The sequence below is a fragment of the Diabrotica undecimpunctata genome, chromosome 1 (genome assembly GCF_040954645.1).
Source record: "Diabrotica undecimpunctata isolate CICGRU chromosome 1, icDiaUnde3, whole genome shotgun sequence".
Lineage (NCBI taxonomy): Eukaryota > Metazoa > Arthropoda > Insecta > Coleoptera > Chrysomelidae > Diabrotica > Diabrotica undecimpunctata.
Window position 1 is genome coordinate 12,449,596 of NC_092803.1, and position 14,489 is coordinate 12,464,084.

At 33.1% G+C, this 14,489-nt stretch overlaps 1 protein-coding gene across 2 annotated transcripts in view; it reads right to left on the reverse strand.

Annotated features, from left to right (window-relative positions):
• The window catches only part of LOC140444735 (cytochrome P450 6a8-like), a 53,522-nt gene that overhangs the window by 19,002 nt on the left and 20,031 nt on the right, over positions 1 to 14,489 (reverse strand). The window contains exon 1 of one of the 2 annotated variants that reach the window (XM_072536501.1): positions 6,419 to 6,572. The exons of the other annotated variant lie outside the window; for it this stretch is intronic. The gene's annotated coding sequence lies outside the window, so the exon portion shown is untranslated. Of the gene's footprint in view, positions 1 to 6,418; positions 6,573 to 14,489 lie in introns of those variants that run through there. 2 annotated transcript variants of the gene reach the window in all.

Here is a 14,489-nt window from a genome sequence, read left to right on the forward strand (position 1 = left end):
TAGTTTGTTTCATTACGACTTGGCTCCAAATTAAATTGTTTTAAATTTATAAACAGTAAAAAAAACAGACAGTAGAAAAAAACTATCGTTTAAATCAATTTTGAATATTATAAGTATAAGCCAAATAATATTATTGATGCTATCACACAACTTTTTCTATAAAAACCAGAATGCCAACTCTCACATCCATCTCAAAACAGATCTGCCCTGTTCGAACAGTTTTTGTTTTAATTTAAATAAGCAACAACTAATAAGCACCTTTGGAAAAAACTGTTATATCCTTTTTCTGCAATAGTTGCACATCTTTATATATAAAAATCTGGTGTCACGGTGTCACACAAAAATCTGGTATTACGGTGTTTGTCCACCCACACATACCCGTTACCTCCACCCAAGCTCACAATCATAAACATTTAAACACCAAAAAAGAAACAAGACAGCAACACACAACCAGTAATTACACAAACCCGTACATACACACACCAAACACTAAACAGTGAGCCCCCGGTAAACTTCTAAAGAGTCGCATTGAAAATCACAAGGACTGGGAGAGATTGGTTTTCTGCGGTTTCCCAATCACATTTCACAACGATATCTAATCCTAGACGAGGACACAGACACAGCTATCCTCAATAAGGCCAATAATCATGTACAACCAGAAAGAGAAAATAGGTAAAAGAAATAAATTAGACTTACTCACAATCAATTTAATTTTACTACCCAAAAACGACGGTTTCGCTTTCTAAAATTTGCAAAGCATCTTCAGGTCAAACGGTACAAAGTAAATTAAATTCTGAAATTATAAATTATTATATCTCTTGAATAAATATAAATAACTTTAATAATTTACATAATATAAAACATCACTCTTTCATTTAACAAACAATCACATGTACTTTAATCCTATTTCATTTGTTAACATCTCTCCCATCAAGAAACTTCCTCGTTAATTGTCAGACAGTTACAACATTGACCGAAGATCACCCATTATCAGCAATACAGGATATTTTGAACTATGTATCATGAATCATTATATGAAAATTCTTGTACAGGCATGTAAGTAGTATTTTGTTTATTTCTTATTTATTTTTAATTTATTACAATTTAACAGATTTTTTCTCTTACCAATTTGTGGGTTGTTACTCTGTCTGCTAAAGCAATTTTATGCATATTAATAAACACAGACATGTAATATTGGCATAATTACTATAACTTTTTGATCTATATCTTTATAAGACAGCACCCTAATATGGGCTTTTTTATAATTTTAATATTTAATTTACTTTGTACCGTTTGACCTGAAGATGCTTTGCAAATTTTAGAAAGCGAAACCAGTCGTTTCTGGGTAGTAAAATTAAATTGATTGTAAGTCTAATTTATTTCTTTTACCTATTTGAAATGGACTCACACAAGCAACACATTGTTGATTAGAAAGAGAAAACTTTGTAAAACAGAACTTAGTAGCGGGCTTTGTCCAACCGGCACCCAAAAGGTAGGAAATCCTTATGACACCTCTGCTTTACAGCCACCACTTAGTCCGAAAAGCGGCAATATGCAGATTGACCTTTACAGTTGTTGAGTTACGCCAAACGTAGACAACTTACATATTACGTATTTTAGGAAACGCTGAGAAATCATTTTACTTAATATTTCCTTAAAGTAACGAAAATCTGGTTCCATCCATCCATATCATTGGGAAATGATTCAGTGTTTTAAAAGACTCCTTTTTCAATTTATAGTTATGACTTCCTAGTCTAGCATCTTCGTTAATATTAAAAAAGTTTGATGTTCCCCAAAAATCCTCCCTAAGAATTCTATAAGTAGATATGACATCACCTCTTTCTCGTCTATGAGTTAATGGAGACAACTTGAGCTTTCTTAGTCTTCCATAGTTTATTCTTCCATAATTAAAAGGTAGCTTAGCAGTTCTTCGTTGTACTCCTAATAAATTACTGTCTCTTTGCATATAAGGTGACCAAACTGACTAATATTATTCAATATTAACATCCTAAATTTAAAATAATAATTCGAAATGAATTTCGTTATTTATTGAAAATTGGAATGGAAAACAGACTCGTTAAAAGAATTAAGGACGAAGGACCACTAGCCAGGAGCTGGAATGAAAAACAGATTAAACACTAACTTATATTTAATGCTAAGATTAAATAGAAATTTCTATTAGCTGTCCGAAAACACTGTGATATGGGATACTTCACTACACTTTTTACTGACGCTATTTTTACTATTATATTATAATTACAAGTAGAATTGCTTAGCGGAATGTCGTTTATATGTTTAAAGCGAACTACTGGCAACACTGCTGGTTCGAATAGATTAACTATTTATATGAAAACTATAACTGCGGTTTTAGAAAACACTGGTTTCTATAAATGATTGGCTTGATAATTTTTTATTAAATATCTTTCTTTATTCCTTCTAAGAATTTCAATATCGTCATGGTTAAAAATTAATATTAAGTGGAATGGAATTTCACCAAAAATCGGGCAACACTGTTTATTTGTGATTTTAATATTTTTGTTTATTCGTTCAATACATTATATGGTGTAAATAAATAAATTTTTATTGATAGTAATTAGTTTTAGTATACAACAAACACATGGTGATGTCCCAAAAGTTATTTTGTAAATGGTAATCTTTCTATTTGTAAACACAAATCTGTAGACGATTATACAATTTCAAAAATATAAACATTAAACCTTTGACTTATCGTTTCACGCTATTTTATTTTGCGTTAATAGTAAAAAAATTTTAGTTTACAGACACTTTCAGTCTATCAAATTGTATCTAACTTCACACATAAAAATAATTGCTAAATTTACAACAGTTAGACTAGGATTAGTGAATCGAGTATACATACTATTTTGATTTTCTATCATTCTGCCGTCTGTTTAAGTTTGTTTAATTAAGTTTTGTATATTATGTACACTGTTACCTCAGGTTATTTCCGGTGATAATTGGCGCAAATATTTTCGAAATATTGGAAACAGTAAAATAAAACTGCATTCAAATACCCAATGCATTAAACTTCTAGACAATTTCTGCACCTTTGTTGAGATCAAATATGAATTAATTGTAAGTGTCTTCCCGGTTATACTGAATAATTACTTGAAGTCATAATTAGCTCAGTGAGTGCGCAAGTTTGGCGGCGAAAAATGTTGATGTTGACGAAATTAAGTTCCAGATTCAACAGTTGTTACCAGGTGATCTGATATCTTTTAAATCAATCGACAGTATTGTTAATGAAGACGAAGCCGTAAATTATCCAACAGGGTTTTTAAGTTCTTTAGATATACCAGGCATGCCACCACATAATCTTCAGTTGAAAACTAGTTCACCAATTATTCTGCTATGCAATTTGAATCCATCCAGAATATGCAACGGCACACGTTTGGTCATTAAAAGTATCACCGGAAATATTATTGAAGCAAGCATTTTGACTGGCCAATTTAAAGGAGAAATTGTACTTGTTGCCACGTATTCCCGTATACCACATATATAACCCCATATACCACAATATTATTCAAAAGGCTTCAATTCTCTATTCGATTAGCATTCGCGATGACCATTAACAAATCTCAAGACCAGACAATATCCGTTTGTGGCTTGAATTTAGAGAATCCATGTTTATCACATGGTCAATTATCTGTTGCATGCTCACGTGTTATTAAAACATCAAATTTATTTATAATATTTATTTATAACAAAAAATATTGTGCACCATTTAGAGGTTAATTGAATGTTAATTAATATGTATAATTTAGAATCATATACTTAATTATTTGAAATAAAAATCAAACTTTTCATACCTTCTTTATGAAACTTAACTCATGTAAACGTTGGCAATAACTTATTTTATATAATATAAACTAAAAAATCAAAATTTTTTGGTGGATTATATTTAATTGCTTGGTGGAAATATCATAAATTACATTTTTTGACGCTTGCCTCTAACAGCCCTTAGGTACGAATTTCATGATATTTACTTAACTCTGTTAACCCTTATCCGGGAAAACTTCAACATAGTCATGAGCTATTCAAAATATTCATTATCATTTTTGAAATGATTGCGTCGAAAAGGGCAACACCCCCTTTATACTTAAAGTCTAAATCTTTGTTACAGAAGTTAATCTGGCAGTCAGCTAATGTTTTTGTGGATTATCTAAACGACTTTTATGATTCCGGAAATCCAATAATAAAGTCTAAACGTGTAACAAACAATGTAAACATCTCTTTGTGAACATTAAAGAGATGCTTACAATATGTGTTATATCTATTATAAATGAATTTTCAAAACTGATAATCATTCTTGAAATGCAATAATATTGTTAGGTAGGTACCTATACATATTTTGAATTAAATAATGCATCTGCTATCAGTCGTTTGATATTAAAACGATTTAAAAATTTGTTTGATTTGACCATAAGGACACGAGGTCTGAACGAAAAAGGAACGACAAAAAGCAGCAATAAGTGAAGTGTGGAATCAAGTCAACCAAAACTTTCAAAAATACTATTTACCAGGAAAAAACATAACGGTAGATGAGCAACTTGTTTCGTATCGAGGTAGGTGTCCTTTCAAGCAGTATATGCCTTCAAAGCGAGATAAGTATGACACGAATATATGGTGGGCCTGTGACTCGGAAACATATTACCCTTTAGGTGGAATACCATATACAGCAGAAACCGGAAATACAGTAGCCAAAGGTCTTGCATCACCAAAGTTATAAAGCAACTCGTTGAACCTTATTATAATTCCAAAAGAAATGTGACTTGCGATAACTATTTCACTGATCTTGCTCTTGCACATGAATTACTGGCAAATTCACTAACTCTTGTAGGCACAGTGAAAAAAATAAGAGATTTGTTCCTCTGGAATTTCTACCAAACAAGAACCGTTTCAAGAAATCTTCAATTTTTGGATTCACTCCAAAAGCATCTCTTGTTTCTTACGTTCCGAAAAAACAAAGAAGTGTCCTAGTCCTGTCTACCATGCATCACAATGCTTACTGTGCAGATGATGTTGACAAAACACCAGCTATGATACTCTATTATAATAGTACAAAATGTGGTGTCGATACGCTAGACCAAATGGTTCATAAATATATGTGCAAAAGACGAACTAACCGTTGGCCTTTTGCATTTTTTATGAATATTTTAGACGTGGCTGGGGTAGCCTCACTTATTACTTGGACAAATTTACATCCAAAGTGGAACAAAAACATAAATAAAAATCAAGGGGACTACAATGGGAAACAAAAGTGTATTGAAAAATGTCCAACAAAAAAGGACAGGAAACAAAAGTTTCCTGTCATTTGAAAAAGAAGTTTGTAAGTATTGCAATAAACAAAAATAAATGACTAATTTGTCGGTACTTTATACATGAGCTGCTAATTACTTAATTTTTTTAAAGGGTTTTCATACAATAATGAAAGTCAACAACACCGTAATCTTTTTCCAGGGTATGCGTAAATATCAACCCCTCTTTTCAAATAAAATGGCCTGGTATATTTAAAAAAGGTTTTATTTATTTATTAATTAAGTCTTTATTTGGCTTCAAATGTTTATTATTTGTGAATAAATATTTTTTCTAGAAAAGTTTCCTTGCATTTCATTTTGCTGTGCAAATCATTCAGGTAGATCGCACCCTCGAGGTAGACCGCATACTAGTAGCACTTTTTTTTTAATCTAGACAATTTAAATTTAACGTTAATAAAAAATCAAAAAAGAATATTAGAAATATATGGGTAAATATAAATAGTAAATTCAAGAACAGTGGTTGCCTGGTTAGGTAAGTAAAATGTGTTACCCGGATAAGGGTAAAATAAATTGAACATAATATCAGTGGTATCATAACCAAGCCCCAGCAGCGCGTGGGCCGGATCAGCTAGTCTTCATATAAAATCAGATCACATTTTTTAAAACAAAAACAATTAAAACCTAACAATTTTAATCATTAAAGTTGTAAAATTAACTCTGTAATCAGTTAAACATCTAATAGAGAGAAACAGCCAATTAATAATAAAACGCAGAAAAGAGGATAATATTTACCATTCTTTGACAAGACAAGCAGTTTGTGTTTAAATCGAGTTTTAAAATAATAAATAATAATTTAAAGGGAAAAATATAAAAATTAAATTGAATCAACACATAAACAAGTGATAGAAAGTCAGGCAAAAAGAAAAGCAATTTATTTAAACTAACGATGATTCCACAATACAGAAACCAAAAATTGTTCAATGTTCAAATGAAATATACAATAACTATACCTATAAGAAAAGACTACTACTAAGGAAATGGTTTTATTTTTCACCAATTAAGTTTTTGTAAAAAGTTGTTTATTTATATAGTATTGATCAATTTTTCTTTTCGTAATAAAATAAATAAAGATATGTACTTACATTCCGGAGAGTACCCGCACTAATTTTTAAATAAAAATTAAAATCTCTTTAAAGCAATTTCCGCTACTTCATTGATGCACTCTTATTATTAAACAATAAACAACCTAAGTTTCCAGATTGACTTTAATATATAGCTTCTCTTATCGGTATTCATTGTGTCAACCTCGAAATCTGTGGTGGTGGTAGTAAATATAGTACAGCGTGTTTGAAGAATACCAATATATACAACAATACTTTTATGGTGTCTTCTTGATAACTGAAGGTTGGCAACAATATCGGTAAAATGTTTTACTTTAATTTCCTAGTTTCTATTTCCCCAACCTACAGTAGCAGTCATATTCAATTCGGCAAGTAGATAGGTAATCATATTGCAAGTTTGCACAGCCCCCAGTGTTTTTTTTTAATTTATACAAAATTATTGTTAAAATTATATAAAAGCGGTAATCTTCTTCTTCTTGTGCCACTCCTATCGGAGATTGGAAATCATGAAGGCTATCCTGATCTTGTTTACAGCTGACCTAAAGAGTTCATTAGTGGTACAGCCAAACCACTCTCTCAAATTACGCAACCATGACATTCTTCTACGGCCTAGATTCCGTTTTCCTTCTATTTTTCCTTGCATTATATTTTGAAGTAATGCGTATTTATGTCCTCTCATCAGGTGACCCAAATATTCGAGTTTTCTTCTTTGGGTCTTTTTCTATCCTTCGCATTACTTCAAAGTTTTTTTTTTCCTTATATAACGCATCAACCACGCAGACGCAGGGTTATTAGCGTGTATGGATTGTGATACAGAGTTAGAACTTAACAATAGAATATTAACTATAGCAGTACATAAATAGAAATAAACCTAGATCTATACACAGTAAAATATTAGATTTTTGATATCAGCTTGCAGTCTTTGAGAAAGGCGAAAATATTTTTAGTATTACTGTCTTTTCCAAGAGCACTGTTTAATGTTGATGGTATGTTATACATTTTGCGTTGCACATCGTACTTGGGGCACTGCAATAAACAATGTTTTACCGTTAAGACACTTTTACACATGTCACACACAGGTTTATCAGTACGTTTTAGTAGGTAGTCGTGTGTTAACCGAGTATGGCCAATCCGGAGGCGAGTGAAGGTTACTTGTTGTCTTCTATTGTTAAATTTTGGGAATTTTTTATGATTCTTATCAACTTCGTACAGCTTGGTTGGGGAGTTTTTCCATGTATCCTGCCATATTGAATTAATCCTTTCTTTAACGAATGCTTTCAGATCGGTGTGAAAAACTTTCGTATTCTCTTCTGCGTTTGGGTTAGTAGGTGCATTTTTTGCCATTTTATCTACAACCTCGTTTCCTTCGATTCCAGTATGTGACGGTTCTTTTTCTTTCAGTGCCTATTCGTTCCGAATATTGGAAGTCATTCTGGCTATAATTATTTTATTGACTGATGCTTTAAATAGATTCGTTGTTGTTGTGGAGAACCATTTCCTCAGGTTCTTCAACCATGATATTCTCCTTCTCCCAATTCCTCGCTTTCCGAATACTTTACCCTGTAGGATTTCCTTCAGTAATCTGTATTTAGTGCTGTTTCTCATTATATGTCCGAGATATTGCAACTTTCTCCTTTTAATGGTATACAACACCTCTCTTTCTTTGCTCACTCTTCGTAATACGGTCTTGTTGGTTATCTTGTCTGTCCATGATATCCTTAGAATTCGCCTGTATAGCCACATCTCGAAGGCTTCAAGTTTTTTCTCCATTGCTTCAGTTAGTGTCCAGGATTCAACTCCGTAATACAATATTGAGAAGATATAACATCGTAGGAGCCTTACTTTTATCTCCAGATTAAGATTGTGGCTTTTAAAGAGTTTGGCCATGTTATTGAATGCACTCCTAGCCTTCTCTATTCTACATTTTATTTCCTGTGAGTGATCCCATTGTTCATTTACTGTTGTTCCAAGATAGTTATACTGTTTTACTCGGTCCACTGGTGTATTATTGATAAGTAGTTGAGCGTCTCTAACTGTGTTAGAGAATGTGACGGTACCCATATAAAATTAACTTTAATGTTAATATTTTCTGCACGTTTTAGTTCATTTTTAATGAGAAGGAGTAGTGGATGATTACAGTAGACTTGGTTTAATGCCATTATTGAGCTGAGAGAATCTGTAATAATGATATTTCTCTTTTTATTTTTGTTAACTATCAAAACTAGTGCTTTTAGTATCGAATACAGTTTAGCTGAGAACGTTGTTGTATATGAAGGTAATTTGTAAGCTTCTGTATAATCTGATGAGTAGATTGCTGCCCCAGTTTCGTCTTTGTTTTTGGAGGCATCAGTGTAAACTTTGAAAGAGCTACCATATTTGCTTAATATTTTTAGAAATTCTTGATTAATTTGACTTGCTGGCGTTTCTGATTTGTTTAGGCGCAATAAGCTGGTGTCAGTAGAGGGAAGTCGAATTGTCCAAGGAGGAGGGGTTTGAATAGAAATTTCATTGGTATATATTTTTGCGATACTTAGTGGGTCCGAAGATCCTGTACAGTTTTTGAAGAAATCTATTAGTTGTTCATAGTTTAAGGGATAATTGGAATTTTGGTCGTTAAATAATTCTTCTGTTGGTTTCAGCATTTCCTCTAGCGTCTTTGTTGGTTTCTTTTCTTGGTTTAATTTAGTCTTTTTCTCTTTGTTTTTGAGGTGTTCTGATGAAGGAGTTGGGGACGGTGTAGAACGCTCAGAAACTGTGCGTTTTTGTGGTGCTGGATCTGTTTCTATTTGATTAGTTAGAAGTTTTGTACTTGGTGTTTTATGTTGCACAGTTTGTTCCTTCAGTTGGGTTTGATTTTGTTGGATGGTACTAGTTACTTCTTTAGTCACCTGATTGTTACTATTATCAATAGGGTTCTGACCAACTTCTATATTGTGAGGTATAGAAGTTGTGTCACCTGATACAGATACCTTTGCTGGACAGTCTTTTGCTAAGTGCTTGGTGTTTTTGCATATTTGGCAAGTCTGGTTATCTAAAGATAAGTATATTCTATATGATGTTTCCTCATGAGTAATAACAAAAGAATCGGATAAGGTATGGTTGGTTAAAGGGGATATGTAGGTTTGTCGCCTGAAGCTTAATATATGCTGGAATTCAGGACTTGAAGTCCCTATCCGTAGAAATGATAGGGGTGACAAAAGTTTGACACCAAGTGCTTGCAATTCAGATTCCAAGATTAAGTGTGGAATGGACGGACATACGTTAGAAAGTACTAGTCGTTGGCTGTGGGGTGATTAGTCGACGTGCTTGCAAGAATTGTTGATTAATGTTGATTTTTCCGTGGTTGGTAATAAAATCATCGACCAATTTTTCATTTGCTAAGTAAATGCATATTCTGTTGTTGGATAGCCTTGGACAGAAAATAATGTTGATTGGTCGAATTATTAGGCTTAAACTGTGAAGGTAATCGTCAATTTTAGTGTTGTCTTTTGCATCGAATACGATTGCTTGATTTCTTGACGGAAAAACACTAGTAGTTGGTTGTCTGGTAACGGAAGAGTAACTTTTAGGTTGCACAGGTTGTTGGTCTGGTACAGAACTAGGTTGAGTTGACGTAGATGATGATGCCATGATGTAAAAATTAATATTTTGTTTGCCAAAATATTAATTATTTGGACCCATAAAATACTGGCCTATTTATATAGTTGTCGATATTATTTGAAATAAAGGTACCTTACCAATGTTTATCATTAAAATAAAACACTTTCACAAAACGCGTTTTTAACTTTGCAAAAACAGGTAAACGAATAATTAGAATTTAAGGTCTTTACTCGTTGGCTGTTCTGATAAGACTCACTATGATATTCACTTCAAAGTTTGTAACTCTTTCAACCCAACTTATCTTCAGCATTCGACGGTAGCACCACATCTCAAAACTTTCAATATTTTTTATATTGTTCTGCTTGAGAGTCCAGGCCTCTACACCGTATAATAGCGTGTTAAATACGTAGCCCCTTAGCATTCTTAATCGGAGAGGGATGCTTATATCTCTGTTTCAGAAGAATTTCCTCATCTTTATGAAAGTGGCCCTGGCAATTTCGATACGTCTTTTTATTTCATTGTTTTGGTCTCCAGTTTCGTTTATTGAAGTACCCAAGTATTTGTAACTTGATACTTTTTCAATTTGAATGTCGTTTATACTAATATGTGCTGGTTGTGTCATGTTCTTACTGAAGACCATATACTTGGTTTTTTTGATATTGATACTTATGCCATAATTGTTGCAGGCAATATTTATATTTGTAAGTAATCGTTATAATTCTTCTACTGTTCTTGCGACTAGTACAGTGTCGTCTGCGTATCGAATATTATTTACAACTTCTCCATTGATTACGATTCCTTCGTTTGCTTGCAAAAGGGTTTCCTGGCAGATGCTTTCACTACAAACATTATAAGCAGCGGTGACAAAATGCATCCCTGTCGTACTCCTCTACGTATTTCTATTGCTTATGATATCTTATTTTCTATTTTGATGTTAGCTTTCTGATTCCAATATAGATTGAGAATTATTCGCAGATCTTTATTATCTACGTCCTTTCTTTCAAGAATGTTTCTTAGCTTATCATGGCGTACTCTGTCAAACGCTTTTTCAAATCAATAAAACATGCATGTACTTCCTAATTAACATCTAGGCATCTTTGTGTAAGAACATTCAAACCGAAGAGAACTTCTCGAGTACCTAATCCCTTTCTGAACCCCATCTGTGTATGACTAATATCTGAATCCAACTTTTGATAAACTCGGTTATGGATGACTTTTACAAATATCTTTGGTAGATGGCTTATTAAAGATATTGTTCGATGTTCTGAACATTTTTTTACATTGGATTTCTTTGGCAGTGTAACTAATGTAGACAACAGCCACTCTTGAGGTATAATACCAGTTTTGTATATTGTGTTAAATAAGTGCAATATTATACCTATTGAGTCATCATTCAAGAGCCTTAGCAATTCAGTAAGAACCTCATCAGGTACATTTGCCTTTCCAGTTTTGGAATTTCTAAGTGCCACTTTTAGGATTTCAGGTCCCGTTTCACCATTTACCTGAACAATGTTATTTCTGTTGTCCTCAAACAATTCTCTTATGTATTCACTCCATCTATTAATTTTTTCTGTTAAATCTATAATAATCTTTTTGTCTTTGTTCTTGATGTCTTCTTTGAGTTCCTGTAATTTCTTTTACTTTTTTATGTACATTGAATGTGTCATATTTTCTTTCATAGTTTTCCATTTCTGCACGTTGTTCTTCAATCCATAATTCTTTGGCCTTCTTTATTCTTTGCTTTATGTTCTTATCAACCTCTCTGTATTTTTGTGCATTATTCTTCATTTTAAGTCTTTCATCCATTAGTTCTAGTATGTCTGGTGTCATCCATACCTTGTGTTTCTTTGCAGATCTGGTTAGGTGTTTCTTTCCCGTAGTTCTTATTGTAGTGTTTCGGTAACAAGATGTTATAATCATAGACATGTTTACCAATAACTATTACTAGAATTGACAGATCAACTTTCACATTTATTACTGATATTATTTTTCTTGTTGTGTGATGGACATTTAGAACATTTCCTTTGATACTTACAATCTTTCTTCCTTGGACAAATATGGCACCTACGTTGACGTAGAAGAATTACAACAAACAGCCGGCGCCAAATACCAAGTGGGGCAATTTTTTGCACCACATGCAATACTCTTACTTTCTTTTTTACAGTAGTCCCTTAATTTTTATAAATAATAAACGGATTTGCTGTCGTTGCTTTTAAGGTTACAAAAAACAAAGTGCTACTCTGGTTCCTTCCATTATCCAGCTAGTTTTTGGATCGTAGTTTGTTAACTTTCTTAGTGGTCGGCTTCTAAGGTTGCTGACTCTCTTTCATTGATAATCCCTAAATAAGTACCTTAAGGTACACATCTAAGAATATTCAAAGCCTCCCTAATCATAGAAGGTTTTGTATTCTAATCTTTCTTTTGAACATTATTTTTCTTTTTAGCCCGATTAGTGATAAGAGTAGACTCCTAAGAAGCTTGGGTTTGTACACTGTTTGTTTGACATGCTTGGTGAATGTTAATTGTTTGTCTAACGTAATGCTGAGGTATTTGGCATTATTTTCCCATTTAGTAGAAGTATTAGACAGGGTTAGTATTAGGTTGTTCTTTTATTTTTTGGTACATGACGGCCTGTGTTTTTTCCAGGTTGACCGCGATTTTCCACTCTCCATACCAGGATTGCATACGATTAAGTGCTGTTTGTAAGTTTCTCGTTGGCAGGTCGGGACTTTTGCTTCTAGCTGCTATTGCAGTGATGTCGTATAGGCTCAGCATTGTTCTGGGTTCTCGGTGTAAAAAGTGTATACTGCTGTACAAATTCCTTCATTTTATACAGCAAATCATTATGCCAGACTCTGTCAAAGGTTTTGCTGACATCGAAAAAGGCGACTGCTTTATACTTTCTCTCATTGAACCCTTTAGAGATGTATTCCGCTAGTCTCAACACTTGCAATTCACATAAGTGTTCCTGAACCCGAACTGCACTTCAGGTTTTGTTCCAATCAACTCAGACTCGTTTAGCCTGGCTAAGATAACTAACTCGCTTTCCAATTTTGCTTATTGATGCTGGTAAGCTTATGAGCCGGTAATTTTGTGGAAAAGTTTCGTTTTTCTCTAGCTTTCCTATCATTATCACATAAGCCTCTTTGAATCTACCAGGAAAGTACCTTAATCTTAGGATTTAGTTAATTAATTGCTTTCGCTGGCAGATTTTTAAGGGCTCTGCTAGTTATATTATCTGGTCCTGGAGTCTTTTCAGCGTTAGTCATTTTGATCAGCTCTTAGATCATAGCTGAGAAGGTGTGTAAGTTCTGTTGCGGCCCTTCTCCTCATTAGAATTCGGCTTTTCCTTTCTACTTCGTGAAATCTATGTCCTCATTGGGGTGGTAGTTATTTATATATCCTTTTTCTAGAATCTCCTTCATTACTTCCGCTTTGTCTCTTTTAGTATATACCAGTTTGTTCTCTACATATAGGACCGGAATTGGTTTCTTGTCCTTTCGCAATACTTTTGAGAGCTTCCAGAATGCAGATTTGTTGGGATTTAGCTGCAGGAAATAGTTGTCCTACTTTTCGTTCCTATGCACCTCCAGTTGCTTTTTAACTTCCCTATTTTCTCCTTTGTCTGTTTTTTTCTTGAATCAATTCCTTCAGCTATTGCTGATGTCCCTGAACCTTCCTTTGGTGGTTAGTGTTGTTTCTTCATTGGTGCTGGCATCTAAGGCGTTTTGTGAAGTTTTGCGTTTGTATGGTAGATAATAAGCCACTTCAGCGCATTTTGACCTTTGACCTCCGTGGCTTGAACCGTACGCGCATCCACTTCGCACATTGTGGACCGCCTGGAGACCGTAGGCTCATCCACTTCTCACATATAATAATGTTATTCTAATTCACGCATATAATTGTTCTATTATTTTTTACGATCTGTAATACATATCATTAGTTTAACTGAAATTATTCTAAGCAAATTGCAATTATTTAGGTTTTAAAATGTCTTAAAAAAAACGTTGATTATGTTAAAAATGTTGATTAATACGTGACTAAAGAAATAATAAATAAACGTACTAATGGTTTAAACTAGACGATAATAGGCTTTGTTTTAGACTAAATTATTAATATTAAGTCTACACGAAGGATTTTTTGGGCAGCAGTGTATTAAAGTCTACGATATCCAAAGACTCATTTGAAATATATTATACACTTTATTTTAATCCGTGTTTTAGTTATCAAATATTCAAGTTATTAATTCTTAATTGCATCTGTTTTTTTAAAGGTCATTCTCAAAAATTTATGAACTAGTCAGACAGTTTTTTTTTACCAAATAACAGATTTTATAATAAAGTAACAAAATAACGACTTGACCAGTCAAATTTATATTTGATTCGCAATAAGTTTTTGCTAGTATTATATAACATGGCTGTATAAAGTTTATAACAAAATCAGAGACCAGGATTAGTTTTTTTTGCTGCTCAAAACATTTCCTGACTACTCA